The sequence below is a fragment of the Notothenia coriiceps genome, unplaced genomic scaffold (genome assembly GCF_000735185.1).
Source record: "Notothenia coriiceps isolate Sejong01 unplaced genomic scaffold, NC01 NC01_scaffold00020471, whole genome shotgun sequence".
Classification (NCBI taxonomy): domain Eukaryota; kingdom Metazoa; phylum Chordata; class Actinopteri; order Perciformes; family Nototheniidae; genus Notothenia; species Notothenia coriiceps.
This window is the reverse complement of record NW_011353172.1, coordinates 176,723-192,220: the sequence shown is the minus strand read 5'-3', so window position 1 is coordinate 192,220 and position 15,498 is coordinate 176,723. Positions and strand designations below refer to the sequence as shown.

At 40.3% G+C, this 15,498-nt stretch overlaps 1 protein-coding gene across 1 annotated transcript in view; it reads left to right on the top strand.

Moving 5' to 3' along the window:
• The first annotated feature begins 801 nt into the window (after positions 1-801).
• Positions 802-15,498, top strand: part of dlgap3 (discs, large (Drosophila) homolog-associated protein 3) — a 54,375-nt gene continuing 39,678 nt past the window's right edge. The window contains exon 1 of the mRNA XM_010779584.1: positions 802-859. The gene's annotated coding sequence lies outside the window, so the exon portion shown is untranslated. The remainder of the gene's footprint in view (positions 860-15,498) is intronic.

The window sequence follows — 15,498 nt, the reverse complement described above, 5'->3', positions numbered from 1 at the left end:
CTGCGGTTAGCATTTAGCATTCAGCTCACTCAGACACATCAAGGACAAACGCGCACCACTTTGTTCTCTCTTTTGCCCAATTATTCCCATTTAACACATTTTGTATACACAAACACACAAGGCCGAGTTGTGACACCAGGTGACACATTTTTTTTTCTTTCTGTGTACGTAAGACCCAGTGTGTATTTTTTTATGTTTTCTTAAGTCCAAGTGATTTCACACATTCTGCTACCTTTAGGAGGTAATCGGATGCAGCATGCACTCAATTAAGCTGTTGGCCTCTAAGATTGCTCTGCTCTCTCTTTCTCTCTCTTTGTTCTGCCTCTTTTTCTTTCCGACCCTCACTTCAGCACTTACATTACTTCCCATTACTAATCTTGTTCTTTCCACATGCACTTCACTGTTCTTATGCTTTCTTTGTCCGTCCATTTGTGGATCCAGGGCCTTTAGCACTCCAAGCAGGGGAGCTGTATCCTTAGCCAGGCAGTCAGGGGAGCGTCTTGTTTCAGGACCAACGGGCACAGCGGCACATTTTACACCACATTGAATCTTTAGGCACCGCCGGGGATTGTTTTACAGGTCGGGGCTTATGAGGAGGGGTGATTTTTCCATGACAGAGAAAAACTGTACTGTACCTTCTTTAGAGAAATGAAAGAGAAACAGTGCTTCATGCTTCCTGTCAGGTACGATTGTGTTTGCATAAATCCGCTCATTTGAGCATTTTGCATTTTGAGCTTCTCTGATGATTTTCTTTTGGTTTTTCTTTTCCTCTTCCTCTCTGCAGAGTGACTGAAAGCGACTTATTTAGCCGGCCGTTTCTACCTGACGACATGGAGCACCATTTCCTGATGAGACTGTGGTAAGTATGCATGTGAACACACAAGCACACACAATCACACGTGTAATTCCTGCAGCTACTTGCCACCTGTACCCTCACATATAAATCCCACTTCTGTCTTGTGCGTCCTTGAAATTCATCTCCTGAAGGAGTACACAAGGGTTCCCAGTGGAATCTCTCAAGGATTAACCGGCGGCAGTAGAGCCGCTTTAAGCAAGTGTGGATCTGAAGCGTGCCACTCACTCTCTCTCTCCTCGGTCGCTGGTCTCTTGGGTTTGATCTCACGTGTGAAGCAGTATTGATTGAGTTCCTCTTTGTAGATGTTGTGCTTTTGAAGCTGCAGTCCATATTCATGGCAGAACACAATTGAAGTTGTACCTACCATGCCTGGGATGGGAATGCTGCTTTTCAGAGGTCACAGGAGGCACTGTTCGGGCCTCATACAGGAAGCATAACACCAACACATTTCCTCTTATTGTCTTTCTTATTTTGTTATAACCAACTGATTTCTAGGATTTTCCAATTTCCTCTTATTTTTGCTATTCTCTTTGGTAAAATAAACGTTGATGTAGGGTTAGAGCACTCTTACCAAGATAAGAACAATTATTTCGTTTTTTCAGTCCACAAATTGTTTGTCCAGCAAGAAGAACATGTTTTTCAGTTTTAGGAACAGAGGATAAGATATATATTCTAAATGTGGTTATTATATATTCCAAAGAAGACGATAAGGATGATATTGTGTGCTTGCAGGTGCTGAATGGCTGACATTCTGCTCTTATAGGTTTTTTTATTTTTCTTGTAACGCCAGTACACGAATAGCACATGTTAATTTTGTAAAACGTTTTTTTGGCAGTGGTATTCACCATTCAGAATCAGAATCAGAATCAGAATACCTTTATTAGTCCCACAGAGGGGAAATTTGCAGCGTTACAGCAGGAAAGAGCCACAGACAGCTTAGTGTTGCATATCTTACATGCGTTAAAAAAAGTACTAAGTTATAATATAATAAACAATATGCTAAAAAAAAGATAAAAACTAAAGAAGTTACATAATTTTCAAAAATACAGATCAAAAACAAATCAAATCTACAAATCAAATCCTTTTGCAGTTCTTAGGATTTAGCAGCCCGGTATATATTACAGTTATTAAAGATGGCATATGTAGCCTATATAAAGTATATATTGCACATAGTTTGACGGTATTTAAAAGCAAGTTACACAATTTACAAAATACAAGATACGTACCTTGTAACAGTAACAAGGTTTTAGCAGCCAGGTATAAATTACACAGTTATTAACGGCATATATATATATATAGCACATATAGCACATATTGCACAAAGTTGGTTTGGTTCAGCACGACTGAGATCAAATTTGGATGGTAAAGAATGCTTGGTGCATTTAGAGTTGACTGGTATTATTATTTTGTTTTTTAAGAGAACATTTTCGATAGTCTTGCTACATGAGGCTTATTCTTTTGTAGGAACCTTGACACGACAAAGCTGGCCTTACATTTTGGAAAACGATTAGTGAAGAGAATGATACAGAAAGAAAGGAGATACAGATGACAGACAAGTGCTGGCTGGCACAGTAGTAAAGTAAAAAGTAAAAGGCAGGGCCGACCGATTGTGCTGGCCCGAGGTTGTACTACTATTCTTAGCCTCCGTCTCCTCCTTTCTTCACACTCTTCTCCCCTCCCTTCTTCCTCCGGAGTCTTTTGTTACCGCTGTGACGCCGACGCTCTTCAGTCCATGGTGTCTGGAAGCACTCTGGATCTATGTGCTGCTCCTCTTTAATTGGCTTAAACCACTTAACTGTCTCCCATCCATCTACTGTACCTCCCATCTATTTGTCATTTGGTTTATTTTAGCTATTCACCTATTCATCCATCAGCACCTCAGCTGATTCAGTCATAAACCCCTCTGTTTTGTTAAGTCTGATAAACCAGACACCAGGCTATGAAGGGCCATTAGAGACTAAGTGCCCCGTGTGAGCATTTCCCCGTGAGGTGATGGTAAGGCAGGATGGATGTGATGCTTTATACAAGTGAAAATACCGAATCATCAAAAATGTAATAAACCGGATATCCTTTGCACTGTTGCTACGGTGATATTCCATGCCTGTTATATCTGTCAGGGCCATTCACTTCTGACAGGTGTGTGTGTGTGTGTGTGTGTGTGTGTGTGTGTGTGTGTGTGTGTGTGTGTGTGTGTGTGTGTGTGTGTGTGTGTGTGTGTGTGTGTGGATATTTACCAGAAGAAATCGTAACACTGAGATATCAAGTCATCATGTAGCGGAAAAAACAGGAAATTATTTTGTGATTATTTTTTAAGATACCACAAGTCAACACAATTTAAATAAAACACGTGGCGAGGATATTGCTCCACTCACACCTGCGGCCACTAACGCTCATCATGTCTCTGCTTTGTTTCAAGACCCGCATCAGAAAGCTCTTGAATGGTGCTACTTTTCCAGTTGGTCTACCTGCTCTTCACGTAGCTCTGCATGTCGTAGTTTAGGTGCTTTTTTTTTCTGGAGATAGGCACTGCTCAATCCACTCCTCCATACTATAGTAAGACCCCCCCCGGAGGTCGAAATTAATCTTAAATGTTTCCATTTTATGCTTTGTAAGTTTGTTTCGTAACGGAAGAAATTTAAATATATTTATAAAACTGACAAGTCAAATCAAGCAATCTGATTGGTCGATAGCGTTTTTGCGGACCTCTTTGATTACAGATTTGAAAACATCGTTGCTTGCTTTAAAAGTAGCACAATTAATTATGTTAAACCTTCAAAAGTATCTAGATATCCCTGCCCTAATGCCAAAGGAACTGCACACTGAATATGTTTTGCCGTTTGATGTCTATGTCTGGACCGCTGCGTCAAAAAGGAGGGCTTCTGCCCAGCTTCTGTCCCGTTACTTCTCCGCTGCTTTCTTGTTCCAGTATGAAAAGCAAACTGCAGGCAGTTTACAAAAACAGTAGAAAAACAGTATACCGTTGGGTATACTGTTTTTCTCAGACGCGGAGGGATACTGACTTGTTGTGAAAAGTAACTTACAATTCTACCCGTGGTATACGCTCAGTATATCACGGCTAAGAACCAATCAGATTGCTTGATTTGACTTGTCCGTTTTATAATGTAATTTATAACATATTCATTTATATAAAATCTTGCATGAAAATCTTAGTATGAAAAGGAACAATTAGGTTTGCTGTAAATACATTTTAGTGTAGTAAAATACCAATATTTCTCCCTGAAATGTAGTAGTATAAAGTAGGCTACTAGCTAACAGCTTGGGTCCATGATTACTTCCTGTTAGCTGATGTCACTCAAATACATAGCAACAGGAGACAAAGTGGGACATTCAGACTTTCTTATGTTTATAGGGGTCTAAATAGGGTTGTATGAAGTTAACTAGCATTATCATCCCGATTTTTTGCATACTGTTTTGGCTCTGTGATTCTACATCATTTTACAGCAAAGTGAGCTCTCTTAAAAAGGCCTTAAATTGATGTCATGTGAGTTGTATTTTGCGGAGATGAGTCACCTCCCTCCATTTTTCCCCCTTCACTCAGGTTCCACTTGTGAATGGGTGCCTGTGTGGGTGTGCATATATTATCACATGCACGTGTGTGTGTACTTAATTCTTGCATGCTTGTGGCTCTGTTCCCAGTCTCCTAGCTGGCACACAGCATATGGTTTCTAAGAGAGTAAAACTTCAAACAGCAGCTTTCTGCAGTAGTGAAGGACAGCATCTCATTAGAAAGCACATTAGGATGTGTGTAGTTTGGCTTGTGTAGCTGTGAAGAAGTAGACAGAAGTGAGCCTGCTGGAGAATAGGTTATCAATTGTGCTTCTTGATTATCTTCAGTGCAGCTTATCAGCAGCAGATAAGAGAATTAACCTGATCAATTTCCCTGTAGCACTGCTGCATGCCAACCATCTTTAACACATTATTACATGAATGGTTACATGTAATATACTTTCTTGTTTTGATAATATACTCACTAAGATAAATATACCTTACTAATAGTTATTATATTGTTTTATTTCTCATATCAAAAAGTGATTTACTCACCCGCTGCTTCTTCCCCGAGCTGCACAAACAGAAGCCTATCCATCAGTGTCAAAAGCTTCAGATCCTGCTTCACATTACTGACAGGAAAATGGACACAATAAAAGAGAGATAACAAACAAACATGTAATAAATGTGTTCACTATTTTGTGCCACGGGGCTCGTGAATGTCTTTTAAAAGACTGATTGTGTTGTTGTCAAGCCCAGAGAAAAGGCAACAAATAGAACTCAGATAAAAAATAAATAATCGGGAACGTTTTTCTTTCAAAGATTATTCTTGAAAACACTTTAAAATGATTAATAGAATTGTCCTGAAAATTTCAATTTTGATTATAAGATGTTATCAGTCTTGAAAATGAAGCAAGTATTATTAGTTTGGAAATGACTGATTTTATTTTCCTCTGGACCTTTATCTTTCCATCTTTCCTTTTGTCTTCCCTCTCTTTTTTCTACCTCACTGCAGATGATAAATGGATATCTTTCATCAATGTTGAAAGCAGGGCTCATCTGTTCTCAACTACTCAAGTCCCATATCATACATGGAAAGAAATAGGAGAAAATGAAGCAGGAATACCTGTGTGTGTGTGTGTGTGTGTGTGTGTGTGTGTGTGTGTGTGTATAGCTGTCTGAAATGAGGGAAGTGATGGAGGCGTGTGTGTGTGTGTGTGTTGTGTGCGTGCGTGCGTGCCGTGCGTGCAGTGCCGTGCGTGCGTGCCCGTGCCCGTGTGTGTGTGTGTGTGTGTGTGTGTGTGTGTGTGTGTGTGCGTGCGTGCGCGCGTGCGCGCGCGCGCGTGCGTGCGTGTGTGTGTGTGTGTGTGTTCTAACCGATGGGCACTGGTCATGCGATCCCTGCTGCTGTCTCATTATCCAGATTTGATGGATGGCTTTGATTAAATCATATGAAGGGTGAGGCCGAAACACACACACACACACACACACACACACACACACACACACACACACACACACACACACACACACACACACACACACACACACACACACACACAGAAAACAGTAGAAGAGGGTCTCAACACAGACTGAGGTCCAGCCCTGTCTCTGTTACCGGCAGCTGAAACACGTTGGCACACATGTCAGTAATAAATAGAGTTGGGAGCACTTTTAGCCAGTCAGCCGGAGTTGGTCTCCGTCCGAGGGGTTTTCAGTGCTTGATGTCCAATTAAATGTGCAGAATTAGTCTGGCACTCGGAGAGCTCTGTGCAAAGCCAGCCTAATGACCACAGCTCAGGCCTGGTTGCAGAAAATGTCAACAAAAAGTATTTCAATGTCAGGTAAAGTCTTAAAAGTAGTCCTAAAATAACCATGAGGCGGAAATTCAGCAGTCTGTTTTAGTATAACTTATTCTAGACTTAATTCCTGCATATATGTAAGACACTGTTTTCCATAATCTCTCGCTTTCTTTCAATAGTAAGATGCCAAGCTGCCACATCTGCACACTTACAGGTTTATATGTAATCGCTGTAATACTGTGTGTCATATTTCACTTGATAATGAAGTACTATTTGACTAATATTCGGCTTGGTGTACTGTATCTAAATAAATAACTTGACAAGATAAATAGTTCAACTATGCATGCTGGCCAGTTGTTGGTCCTGATTTGATATCTTCGTCAGGGTCTTCCTCACTCTGAACCGACACCTTCACATTGCAGAGATATTTTCTTTAGCAAGCTTTACTTTATGCCCTATTATTATAGGAATACATAATTGCCTCTGCTAAGTGTTGAAACAGTCCGTACTGGCTTTATTCCTTTTATTTTAATGATGCTGAAAAATGGGTCTTAGTGGAGTGCTGTAAGATTAAGAATACATTTACATACTGCACCTTAATAGATTGTTTATTTGAGACAAAACCGACACAAGAAAGGAGTACTAAACCTTCCCTCCTAAGCAAATTGGCTTTGATCCTCCTGTGTGAATGCTTAATATGCAAAAGACACTCAATAATGACTTCCAATTACACGCGCATCCGATGAAGATATGTACTGCAACAAGATTAGCATTAATCCTGCCAACATGTCATTTTATATTGTTTAGCTCATAATCAACCAACAATGCTGCTCTTACGCTTCGAGTGATCCTGTTTTAATGGTGAGTCTGTGTTTACATTGATTTGTTGAGGAGGAGATTGGCGGATCCCTGGGCTCTCGTAGGATGTTAAACAATATTGACTAATGAATGTGCGTACATTATAATGAAAGTGCTTATAAACGGGTTTATCCTGGGCAGGAACAGCAGTCTCTCGCTCCCTGTTGGAGAGGAGCGAGCTATCTTGTTCTTTTTCCTCTTCTCTATTCCGCACACATCCTCTCATTGATCATGTGAACGAGTGACAAGAATGCTGCGTCAAGATTTTCGAGAGAAGGTGAAAACTTCCCAGCGTTTTTCTTGCTCTTTCCACTTCATCACCGCTGCGAAATCGCTCCTGTCTTCTCTTTATCCACTGCCTTCTCTCCTTCTCGCAGACTCTCGTAAAGACGCATAAAAAAGCCTGAAGAAGAAGAGTCACATTCTCATTTGTCATTATCACCTGCAATCTTTCTCGCTGCAACTCATTCTCTGTTGTGACTTGAGTTGTCGTCGCAGGTAATAAGAGCGTTCGAGGCTTAAAACAGATCAGATTTGTCACAGAAGGCGGCAGCAAGGCACGTGCAGTTCTGAAGCTGTATAATTCAACACAGTGCGAGCCCTGCTCTGTGTGTGCACTTTTCACACGTGAGTGACAGCGTGTGCATTGTGTCTAAAGGGAGGCACTTTCAGATTCTAGTCACTCGCAGCTTTTGTGCTCCCACAGTGACCCGTCTTGCCTGTCACAGCTGCAACAACATGCACACAAAATGAACACATGTATGATGACTAATGTGCGCATAAAATGACTCTTTTGTAGCGTGTATTCATTAAACTAAGAAGGAACATAATTAATTGCATCACTTTCAATTACGCAGGGATATAAATGCAATCTGCCGTCAATGATAACTCACTATACGTGCAGAAATACACTTCCCAATTGAATTTGTAAAGATAAACGTATTAGCAATCAGTTTACCTTTATTTCATGTTATGACTCATCTTTCTCCCCTCACTTCCTCTCATTTCTTACTGTTGACTTCAAAGATTGGGCATAGAATCTATAATCCATCAGTATTGATGTTTTATTTCCAAATATAATGGTTATGTGAAAGGTCAAAGCTATGAGACCCAAGTTGTGAATTATTCTAGATGAAGGCATTGCAATGAGCCTTTGTTATTTACGACCAAATATTGATAATGTTGTTTTTGCCGGCTGTATGCTGGAAAACTCCAATCACACTTGTTCCCTTGACCTGGTGACAATTGAACTTTGCACTGAATAAATATATATATATGTGTGAGATGAGTGAGAGAGGCATAGGCCAGCTGTGTGCGATGTAAAGAGATTGTAAATGAAAGGAGTGAGGTTAAAAAAGGCATGCCGTTACCATGGTGAAAGCAGGCTATGGCAGACAATCTGTTGAATGCAGAGAAAAAGCCTGTTGTTGAAGCCTTCATGTGGCATATACCAGGTCTAGAAATACTCAACAAAGAGTGTACACAGAAAATAGACACACATTAGACACATGATGGTTCAGATGTAAATTGATGTTTAAATGGATTGATTTCAGTGTCCTTCAGCACATGGCGGATCATTCAGGTACATCCACACACGCATAAGTAGGTAGAAACATGCTCTTATGTACAAAACACAGGATAATATAATAACCAAAATAATATAAAACGGTGAAACAATCCATCCTGCATAACGAGTACTTGTATTGCCTGTGCTGCAGCACCTCTTTTCACCCTCTGTTTGAAACCAGAGCCCAGTCTGCTCTGATTGGTTAGCTGGCCGGCTCTGTTGTGATTGGTCAACCGCTAAGAGATGTCCTGCCCCTTAGCCTATCACGTATAATGTGGGAATGTGGGGAGTGTGTGGGAGAGAAACTCTCTCTGGAGGGAATTGTGGGATTTTAGGCTTTACAGACCATTTACAAGGCAAAAACCTATAAAACACACTAAAGAGGAAACCCAAAAAAGCATAATGGAATTCTTTTAGGACATATTTTGAAAGGACTTTTAGTTTAATTGAGTATTTAAAGACAAAAATACGTGTACTTTTACTTAAGTATCGGAGTATTATTACATACATGTCACTTGTTAGACGCTTTTATCCAAAGCGACTTACACACATTCAATGCTGTGGGCAATCCCCACCTGAGAAATTTGGGGTGAAGTGTCTTGCCCAGGGACACAGCGACATGCTGACTGCAGTGGGACTCAAACTTGCTATCCCCTGATTCAAAGTCCAGCACACTACCCACTGAGCCACAGCCTCCTTCTTCCAACATGATTAATGTGTATAGTCTATTCTCCAGTTCCAAATGAGAAAAACCCTTTCAACGGCTGTACATTTGTAGAGCCATGAAAAATAACACAATGTGGCCTTCAACACCTTCTGAGAAATGTTCAACAACAAATCGATGAACGCTGGGTATTCGTTTTTAGTTTAAGGGAAGACAGAAAGTGGAAAAGATAAAGAAGATGTGTGTGTGACTGCAGAGGGAAAGGAAAGTGTTTGGCATTCAAAATGCATCAGTGAGCCAGCTGCCTCTGCGACACTTGACTTTTTCTCCTCCCACGTTTATTTTACATTCAACACCTTTGCATCGCCACCACGTTTCTTTCCCCATACCCCCCCTCGTTCTCCTCATCCTCTGTTTTTTATCTCCATTCCCATGACTGTGCCCTGACACTCCAAAGCTCTGCTCCCCTCATTAACTCTCTTTCATGGGGCTGCCGATGACAATAATTGGTTTGAAAAGATGAGACAATGGGATACAAGGATTATCCCCGGCTCACACCCACCACCACCGCTACCCCATACCAACTTCTCCTGGAGGAGATCACTGCTCTGCATCCTCGCCTCCACTTCCTGTCTCTCCTGCAGACGGCAACTCCTTTCTTTTTCTTGTCCTTTGTATTATAATTGGTAGTTTGCCTTGTCTAGTCGTGCCTTAACCTCTTTCTAACTGTTTTAATATGCCTTGAACTCATCCATACACACACACTTTGCTATTAGTCTCACTTGTTTTGGCTTCCTCTAACCCTCTCTCCCCTCTTCTTTGTTCACATATTTTCTCAGAGCGCTTTAAGATGATTCCCCGTAGGGATGAATCTCCTGTTCCTGCCAAGAGTGGAAGTGACATTACTGACACACACACACACACGAACACACACACACACACACAGAAAGAAAGAAAGAGACTTCCGTGAAATGATAATGACATTTGATTTAACACTGTAACTAATGTGATGTCATCTTTCAAGGAAACCGTGAGCCTGTGACAAAATGATGAGGGGAAAGTAGAACAGAGAGAGGGCAAAGACAGGGAGGGGGAGGAGGGGGGAGATAAGAACAGGTAGGGCGAGGATTGAGGGGTGAAAATATAAATCGGACTCGAAAGGTAAACCATCAGCCAAGATCACCTCATGCCGAGTGGCAGAGAAATGTCAAGAGTTGCTCTCCTTCTCTCCATCACCATGTTTTCCCCTGTCATTCTATCCCCCTTCCTCCCTATCACCTTCTCACCCATCTGTTTTCACCTCGTTTCCATTTGTCTCTCTCTCTCCATTGCTCCGGCTTATCCCCCTCTCTCCGTCTGAACGCGCTGCGCCTCTTCCCTCTCAGGTTTCGGCTATAACTGCTTTAGAGCGAGGGATAATGGTTTGTAATTCACTCCTAGCTCCTCTGTGCTGGTCAGGAGGCCCACTCATGTACAAGCAGAGTGGCGTAATCAGTGTGTGTGTGTGTGTGTGTGTGTGTGTGTGTGTGTGTGTGTGTGTGTGTGTGTGTGTGTGTGTGTGTGCGTGCGTGCGTGTGTGCGTGCGCGCGCGCGCGTGTGTGTGTGTCCTGTAGATTTGTTATAGTGTTTCCAGCCACACTGCCTGTGAGTACATGGTTTGTGATTGCGCTCATGCAAGTATAATGTATGCAGGGTTGGGAGGGTTACGATAACTAGTTATATGTCAAAACATGTAATCAAATTATAAAATGTAACCTGATCACTCTCCGTTACTTTTGGATTACCTGAATACCAAATGCAATGCAAATAAAAAGGGAAAATAAATAACAATAATATGTTTTTTACTAAAGTTTACAATGTGACCTAATCAAACCAAGATATTTCATATCAAAAATAGAAACAGTAACAGTTCACAAATGCTGTTTAAGCTTAATACTTTAATCCAAAACTAGACTGTATTTTTGTTTAAAGAATCAGGTGTCCACCTACTGCATAAAAGAATTAATGTATTTAAAATAAAGGGGAATTAAAGTAGCCCAAACCACAAAGAAAATGCAGTACATCTACCTATAGTATATTGATCTTTATTTCAAAATGTATTGTAACTTTAATCCTGCTAGTCATCTCTATTTTTTTTAAATGCAACAGTAATCTGATTACTTATTTCTTTAATGTAATTGTAATCCAATACAGTTACCCTTTTTGTATCCTAATTACGTAAACTTGTTACATGTGATCCGTTCTGATGCTGCATGGGGATCATCTGATATGTTACGTAACCCCATGGCAAAGTTTAAGGACCCTTCCATCCAGAAAAAAATCAAGCACACACATTAATACACACTTTGTTGATGGTGCATAAACTTGTAAACGAGACCCCCCCCCCCCTCCCACTGTGGCACCATGGCGCAAGACTTCAAAACCTCCCTGGAGTATGAATAATAGAGGCATCCCATATGTGTCAGCTTGTAAAAACTAGATCACCAACTGTGGGCCCGAGGACGCTTGCTTGGCCCAGGGACGCCCCAGGGCCTGCGAGGTGGTGGGGGCGGGGGGGTCGGGTTGAGGCTAAGCAGTATAGGCCGACTGTCCATGTGCAGGGCCTCACCTCAGGGGGACAAACATGCAGTTGGGATTGGAGCATCTTGCATAAGCGGGTTAAACCACACCCTTTTAACCCTCATCATCACTTAGCCAAAGCGTGACTGGATGAGGTTTGATAATGTGTCATTCACAGGCAAGGACCACGCCACGAGATTTAATGAATGTGGAGGGGGTGATCAAGGTGGATGATGACTGAAGTTTCTTAGGCTGTTCTGGGTGGAGGAATTAAATGATTTAGCAAAGTATGAGGTGGAAAGGAGAATGTTGGCAGAATATCTGCTTGTTTCAAGAAATTATCAAAACATTTGACTATGGTTGTAGTTCATTTTTCCTTGTTAAAAAGGTCTATACAACCTACTACTTGTCTGCACCAAACAATAGAGATAGCAATTAAACGAGTAGCTATGGAGCAAAGTCAAGCAGTTTTGGCAAAAAAGCCAATTATGACCTTCAGGTGGTAAAAATGTAGAACAAGAGGGTGAATTTTGGACTTGAAACATGGCTTCTATGTAAATGGTCATACAGTGGAGTGTACTAGACCCACTGCATATACGCGAACAAGTTTGGCATATCAACTTAAACATAACATTAAGTCTTAATACAGTATGTCATAGCTTGTTTAGTGTTTGCCCCCAAGTCGACCAACATTTTAATGTGATACTAAATTATATTTAAATGTGCAGACACATACTGCAGTGTAAGCTTATACCAAAATCAGTGATTCTTGAACTATTCAATTTCTATTGTAATTTGTACTACTCTTCTACATATTATTTATAGTAGTGACATTAAGAGAATATATGTCTATAGGGACCAGTTTGTGCATACACTGGCTATGTCTACACTTCAATCATTTGACTTCAACCTCAAAATTATAGACAGGCTGTCTACTGGTGAAAGTTCAGTGTCACTCAGATATGTCTAAATCATTTTTCAATATACTCAGATTATATCTTTTTTTAAATGCAGCAGTGCCCGATTCACTCTGAATAATAATACCACTTTGTTTGCACCATTGTTAAAATGCAAATTCTGCATATTGGTGACACATTCACTTTTCGCTTTTGCCATGTGTGAGCCTGCTGCATATGTAAGACCAATGCTTCCTATGCACCTCTTTAAACATAAAACCTTTCCATTTGAAATGTGTTATGTTCCAGAGAAATTCATGTTTTATTAACAAAATAATAATACAAATATTATTATTTTTCAACACTGCTTTAATACACCCCCCAACAATTAAGGTAGCACTGATTTCTGGGCTTGTTAAAATAATGGTCTATTTTTATCTTATTTGAAGACATTCACTTTCTTCTTGGGAAATAGGATAGGTCATGTGTTATGCTACTGTATGGTAAATACAAAGCTAAAGCTAGCAGCCAGTTAGCTTAACTTGGCCCCAACACAGCCAAGCTTAAACATCTTTAATAAAGTAGGAAGACAGCCAATTAAAACACGTTATAAATTGACATATTTATTCAGAAACTAACAAAGAAGAACAAAAAAAACATGGATATCAGTAAACAGCCATGTAAGCCTGTATGGACTTGTAAAATATCTGTAGTACACAGACAACCAAGTCTCATGGCATTTCGTGTTCACCAACACGATTTTTAATCTATTGATTCGTGTTCGCCAACACGATTTTCCCCTTTTTTTCATGTTGCACAGCACGATTTCAAAAGCAATGTATTTGGGTAGTGTAGTGTCTTCGGCCATCCTAAACTCCTAGAGGCCTACGTCTGTTTCCGGTTATTTTTATTTTGAAATTCAGTTCCTGACGGACGCCAAAAAAGCCAGAGATTATGGAACTAAACAAATAAATAAAAACAAGGATAATTGTGTGTTATTGGTGAGTAAATAACAGTGTGTTATTTTGAAAAGAATAACAAATTAGAAGGAAAAAAAGATTTTAAAAATACAGATTTCAGTATTCTGAGGCTCTGAGCCCCATTTATTTTCCTCACAGACGGCAGCAAAAGTCCGAAATTATACGATTTAAAATAAAAGCAATAATTGTTGCTTGCTATTGAGTAAGAACATGTTTTTATAAACCACACAGCTTCCGGTCTTCCTATAACACGTAATGCCGTGAGACTACAAATAGAAATACATTGCTTTTAAAATCGTGCTGTGCAACACGAAAAAAAGGGGGAAATCGTGTTGGTGAACATGAAATGCCATGAGACTGGGTTGACACAGAACAAAACTAGCAACACGATGAAAGAGAAAAAGGTTATTTAGTTGGAAGGTGAGATTTTTTATATCATGAAACACACCAGACTGATGTTTGGTTTATAAAGCTAATGTCCCGGGCTAACTGCTTCATCTATTTCCAGTCATTATGCTAAGCTAAGCTAACCAGCTGTTGTTGGTAGATTCATATTTACTGAATACACGTGGTATCAATCTTCTCATCTAATTCACTAAGTGTATTTACAAAAATGGCCCAACATTTCCATTAAGAATTCAGTTAACAGCACACAGTAATAAAACATTCTTCACATCCACCAGCACTCAAAGGACTAGATTTTGGGTAGTGTATTAGCGCACAGAACCAGGACCAGTCATACAGTGCATCAATACCTCCCTCCACACCGGTCCATTCAGTCGCCCCACTGCACTTTTGATTTAAGCCCCCAGATTTGTTTTCTTTCCAACAGTTACTGAACTTATCAGGCTCTGGCACAGGTGTGTTGTCGCTGTCACGGTGCTGGTCCTTCCCTCTGTTGGCTGAGAGGTTGCGTTGTTTGTCGAGATGTGCTCAGCAATTCAATTCCTCAGCTCTGTCTCAGATGAGAGCTGCAGAAGCATAAGGAGAGACGGGACAGTAATTGAAAGGCAGTGGAGCTCGTCCTGTGTCCTCCTCTTCTAGTTTGATTCTTTTTCTCTACATCTCTTTTATATGTGTGCAGCCACTTTAGTTTGCTCTCATAAATCTCAGTATTATTGGTGCAGCAATGGTCATTTTTGGACGCTCCATGTAGTTATCCACAAAATAAAGTATGATAAACCCAGCTGCCATAGTGCTCTCCGTCCCTTTGTTCTTGCTTTTTGTTGGCAGGAGAAACTGTCCCAGATTTGTCCAAAACATTTTGTTTTGATCTCTACCTCACTTTGAATCAAAGCCTTTACTTTAATCAATGATTGAATTACCCGTGCGACAGCAGATATAATAACTTTAGCCACATGAAAGAGCATCCATTTGCATGGAAAGGTAGATTGTCATCTCAGTGATCTTTCACTCTTCAATTTAAATGTGGGAACACATCTTTCTTAAAGTTTGAAACAAGGAGGAATTTTTCCATCAGCGAGTAGATCAAAAGCCAACGTAATTTGTTTAGTATCGAGCAGAACTACTAGGCTTTGAATATGAGGATTATTATGTTAAAAAAGATAGCACAAGGAGCAATTTGTCCTCAAATTGATTGTAAAATGGGCATATTCAATCAGTGTTACTTGATTATATTAATATTTTGAATGTTGGTTTTTGATTTTGGCAAAATGAAAAATGTATTAATCTATCCGTAAAAGAATTGCACATTCTTAAAATATTTTTTGGACTGATTGGCTCTGTGTGTGTGTGTATGTGTGTGTGTGTGTGTGTGTGTGTGTGTGTGTGTGTGTGTGTGTGTGTGTG